This window comes from Mus caroli, chromosome 2 (assembly GCF_900094665.2).
Source record: "Mus caroli chromosome 2, CAROLI_EIJ_v1.1, whole genome shotgun sequence".
In the NCBI taxonomy this organism is placed as follows: Eukaryota; Metazoa; Chordata; class Mammalia; order Rodentia; family Muridae; genus Mus; species Mus caroli.
Genome location: NC_034571.1, coordinates 22,472,591 through 22,477,809, shown reverse-complemented (window position 1 = coordinate 22,477,809; position 5,219 = coordinate 22,472,591). Strand labels below are relative to the sequence as shown.

Sequence of the window (5,219 nt, the reverse complement as noted above, 5' to 3'; positions counted from 1 at the left end):
AAAAAAAAAAAAAAAAAAAAGCCTCACCTGGCTGGCGGCCACTTGGCACTATAGGGTATTAGTGATATAGAGACTGCAGGCATGAATGCTTACAGACACAGTCCTGTGACTGGTGAGCGATTCAGGCTGGAGACAGCCCCACTGACACAGCCCAGGTTGCCCACTATCCTGATCACTATAGGCCCATGGTATGTCAAAAGACCCACAGGTACTGCTGCCGCTTTGTGGCTGCTGCATCTCCCCACTTCAGGTCCATGGGAGCATAGCCCAACATTTAGCCATGTGCACTGCTACACTCTGTGGGACCTCTCAGAACCCAGGATTCTCCCAGACCTGAACATGTATGCATTCTTTGTAGCTAGGCAGCTTTGAGGGCTTACTGACTGCAGGGAGGCAGGAAGCCAGTGACTGTAGACTTGGGAGCTTGGCTTCCTTCGCACCCTCAGCAGGCAGCCTGTAGACTGCTATCATTTTAGCTGTTCTGGTGAGTGTACTCTCGCATTACTTGTTACTGTTTTATCAGTGTCAGGACTTGAGCAACAGAATTCCACCCTAGGGAAAGATTCATTTCCTAAGCAGATTCCCTGGCTCCTAACTCAATGCTAGGGACCCAGGAGGAGCAGGCCAGAGTCCGGAACCCCTGGCAGAAGCATCATAAGGGCCCCAAGGGAGGAGAGAGGTATCATGGATGGGCTGTGAAGGGGTGGGGGATGTTTCTGGGTAGCTTCTTTCTGGGATCTAGGCTCTTCCTATTCCAATTTGCTGAACTGCATGGACAGGCAACCCAGCCCTTAACAACAAGGAAAACATACTCTATCTCCAGGGTGCAAAGAGAAGTCCCCAAGAACTCGGGTCCTAGGCCTGGTCAGTAGAAGTAGGGTGTTGGGTCAACATCCCAGCCCCCATTTAGAGCCATGCTGCCCTCTTCTGCTCTCCCTGGTAGAGAGGACCATTGTGGCCCTGTGCTACTGGCCATGTCTAGAGGGAAGGGGCTGTCTCAGTACCTCCACCAAAGCCCCAAGGGACCATCTGTCCAAGGTCACAAAGCTCTCTATAGGGTCTAGACTGCCAGGGCTGAAGCTTCACCAGGCTCTGCAAGGATGGAGTAAGGGGGCACCTCTCTCCCAGGTGACTGCCAGTTGGCCACAGTGGTCAGTGGAGGCACGGATATCTGGGAGAGGATGAGTTAGTGCCCACCTTGTGAGGCAGTTTCCTCATATTCCAGGACAGAATGTGGACAGTATCAGGAGCACTGGGGAGTACCATTACCATGATACAGACCCACCGCCCCAAATTCAGAGACTGGGTGGCAGCCCTAAGATTCCTCTTGCCTCAAGCACCCATGCTGTTCAGCTTTAAGCTGTCTACTCTTGTTATTTTTAATATCCTTTAAAAGCTTGGGGGTGGGGGAACAGGCATCTGTGGGCCGCCAGAAATCTCTGTTTCCTCTGGGCCAGGAAACAGGAAGTGTGTGTGTGGTGGGTGATGGGGAATCAGGCCCCTGAGAACAATGGAAGCACCATTGAGAGGAAGGGGAACTACGTCAGGGCCTGGGGCTGCAGGAAGCCTGACCTCGCCTTCTGTGAGCCTGAGGGGGGCCTGGAATAAATTTAGCTTGAGTTCTTTTCCTGAGGAAAAGCTCAAAGGCTCCACGATGGGGGCAGGGGTGGGGGGCAGGGGTGGGGGGGAGACTGACCCCAGGCTTCAGGAAGTCGGGGTCCCCTTCAGCTGTGGATAAACAGAGGCTCCGGTGGGAGAAGAAGCTGAGGTTCCTGGGTTCTCTCCACCTTTCCTCTAGCAAGAGTCAGACAAGAGTCTCCTGGAGCTGCTGCTCCCAGCCCAGCCCGGTTCTGTTACTGTAGCAATATGACTGCAAGCTGCATTTGTCACCTCCCAATCTCACTTTCCTAGTTCCTCAGGGGTGCTGACTCTGGCTGCCATTGTGTGACAGGGATGCTGGCGGGGGGGGCGGGGGGAGCACCACTAACAGAGAGTCCTGGGCTCCTTGTAACACTGGCTCAGAGCCCTGGGAAGCCTGGGAAGAGAAGCCCATGAAAGTCCAGGCTGGGGCTCAGCAGATATCTTCTTCCTCTATGGAGTCTAACAGCTTACCAAGAGGATGTTCACAAACACAGTCCACCCGTTGTTGTGTAACAGTCAGTGTGCTGGAGACAATCAGAGCTTGTGTGACCATCATCACAGTCAGTTCTAGAGACCTGTCACTACCTCAAAGGGGCATCAGTTGTGACAACGGCCAGGCCATTCCCAGCCCCCAGGTGACTCTCTAATGTATTGTCTGTCTCTATGGATCAGGCCCCATTGGGACAGTACTTTTGTGTCTGCCTTCTTTCCCAGTGTAGTTTTGAGCTTCCTCTAAGTCATACCGTAAATCACAGCTTATATTGTGGGTGAACCATACTCCATTGTAGAGTTGGAACACATGGTGAGTGTCTTCCGTTTATCTGTGGACCATGCCCTCCTTGAGCTGGCTTGAACCTGGTGCTGTGGTTTTTTCAGACCACAAACAACCTTTTATGACGTGCATATGGGCAGAGAGGCTAGGGTCAGTGTTGGAATCTCTTGGAAGGCCAGACCCAGCTGGTTTCTGTAGTACTGCCCCCTCTACTATCCACAGCCTCTGGCCAACTCCAGGGGCTCTAGAGGAGCAAGTGAGGAGGGGGCATTTGGTGGGGACAGTACACCATTCTGTCAGAATGCCTGTCCAGGCCTTAGAGTGAGGAACATGTGGGAGCTATTGCTGCTGTGGCCTCCTCTGGGCCAGGCACGGATCTCAACCATTCACCACCAACAACCCCAACAACCCCTGTAGAGCTCTTGAGGCCTGACCCACAGCCTGGGTCAGATCCCTCAGCTTGCTGTAGCTGGGGCACAGAGGCCTAGAGAGGAAAATCTGGCCTGGGCCCCTGGCCTGGGATAGGCAGAGCAAACTGGGCAGTGCCTGTGACCTCAAGTCCACTGTAGGAGAGGTGGATAATACAGCAATGAATCCCAGCACCCAAAATCCTGGTGGGAGTCACAGTTCTGACCTGATTGGGGTACCAGGGCTGGGGAAACATAATGGTCCAGGAGCCAGGCCCAGAGCCTGCTTGGGTGGGCTAGGAACAGAGCCCTAGAACCAGCCTCTATCATAGCTCCAAGGGTCAAAGATATGGAATGCCCTTTTACAGACACCAGGGGGACAAATCTTAGCATGGGGACTGCTGTGGGTAAACTGGCTTGTCTAGGACCCAACCCTTGACCCACAAGGGTGATTCCTGGAATTTTTGCCTTTAGAAAAAATTTTTTTTCTGTTCTGCCTCAGTACTCCAGAGCAGCTGTGGCCCTGCTGACCATGGTCTCTTCATCTGAGATGGAGAGACCAGACCCTGTGTCAGGACAACACCAGACCCAGTCAAGCTTTTGCTTAGGGTTTCTGTAGGCCGCTGGGAACCCCAGCTCCTGTGTAGTCTCTTTCTTTGTCTTAGGGAATTCTAAGTCTTTCTACCACGTGGAGGTGGGGAATCTCCCAACCCTTATCACCAGGAGGAAGCCATGGCTGAGGAAATGGCTAATGTTTACTCGACCATACAACAGTATACTCAAAGCCAGATTAGAACACAAGACCCTGTGTGTGGCTAGTGCTGTCCTCTGACTTCTCCGAGCTCCTGACTCCAGTTCTAGGATTCAAGTACTAGTGTAAGCCAGCAACTCTGAGCCCAGGTCTCTTCTGTGTCCCCATCATGGCTTCCTGGGCTTCCCCAGTGTCCTATCCCCGATCTTCCTCTCTTCCCTTGCCATGAGAGTGACCATATGAAGATGGTTCTGGTTTTTACCAGGCAGAAGTGGAATGCCCAGCCTTCTTAAGTTATGGTGCACAAGGAGGAAGACACCCCCCCTCACCCTCGCGCCCAAGCCCCATGCCATCCCACATGGCCCCTTCTGGACTCAGTCAGGATGTCCCCAAAGCCCCTCCCCCAATATCACCCTTTTCTGAAGATCACGGCTTCCTGAGCCAGCTCTAGTCTGGACAATGGCCGGAAATTCCTGGCTCAGGCTTCAGGGTCAGGCACGTGTGGTCCAGGAGCTGTGGGGGACTGGTGAGTGGGGGCTGGTGAGTGGGTGGGGCTTGTAAGGGTGTGGTGGTGGATGATAGGGGCTGGTGGGTGGTAGAGGCTGCTATCCGGCCCTCCAAGCTGTCTTTAAGGGACCTTCCTGCTGTGTGTCCAGGCCACATGTGGAAACCACTGTATAGAGACCTGAGTATTTAGAAGCAGGCTACTGAGCTCAGAGAGGACCCTCAGCTTGTCCTGGATTCCTCTAAGTCTCTGTTCTGAAGTAGAAGGGCCAAAGCCCCTAGCCATCAGGACAGGGGCTAATTTTAGAGAAATAGCATCCACACCACCTCCAGAGCTCTGCCCACACTGCTGCTGTGTCTTAGAAATGGCCACTGCTCCAGCCTCACAAGCCACTGACAGACAGAGCCCAGGTCACAGCCCAGCAAGGCCTTTGGTTCCTGCCCTGTCCCTGGAGAGGGTGTAGTGGGAGATACAGCTGCTTCCTACTAAGAGAAGCCCCCCAGCCTGTGCCCAGAAGGTGGCTGGAAAGCGCTACTCCAGGACAGGGACTGCTTGTTTCTGTCTTCTTTTTAAATGAAAATTAGAATCAATATTTGTTTGTTGAGAGGACTGTGAAGTAGTTTGGAGTCTTCAGAAGAGACACCTGGATCAATGCTCACAAGCATAAAAAAGATGCCCCCCAAACCTGGCATTTGTGGGGCAGTGGTGCCAGTCACACACAGCTTGACGACAGACAGGAGGTCCTGAATGAAGGCTGAAAGGCAGTAAGCTCCATCCAGGCCACCTCCCAGTCTCCAACACGGTAAGAGGGGCCAGCCTGCAGATCAGCAGAGGATTTTAAGAGGTCTTATGCTTTGTTTTGGGTCTGCTTTAGGTTCTCAGCAGAACTGACTGAGCCAAGTGGAAAGATTTCTTTGTGTCTGCCCCTCACCACAGGACCTCAGCCATCACAATTGGGAATTTGCCTTGTGCTCGTAGATTGATTAGGGGCTGAGCATTGTTGGGGTTTGGACAAGTGTGATGATGATGTATATCCACTTCAGGGCTTTCTCTAGTAGCCCTGGCTGCCATGGAGTTCTCTCACCCAAGAGCAGCAAGCAGCAGGTTCCAGCCCTGGCCTGTTGGGCTTGGGGAATCCACCCC

At 53.2% G+C, this 5,219-nt stretch overlaps 1 protein-coding gene across 1 annotated transcript in view; it reads right to left on the bottom strand.

Annotated features, from left to right (window-relative positions):
- The window catches only part of Egfl7 (EGF like domain multiple 7), a 15,073-nt gene extending 12,614 nt beyond the window's left edge, over positions 1 to 2,459 (bottom strand). Inside the window, exon 1 of the mRNA XM_021182904.2 lies at positions 2,385 to 2,459. The gene's annotated coding sequence lies outside the window, so the exon portion shown is untranslated. The remainder of the gene's footprint in view (positions 1 to 2,384) is intronic.
- Between the last annotated feature and the right edge of the window lie 2,760 nt (positions 2,460 to 5,219).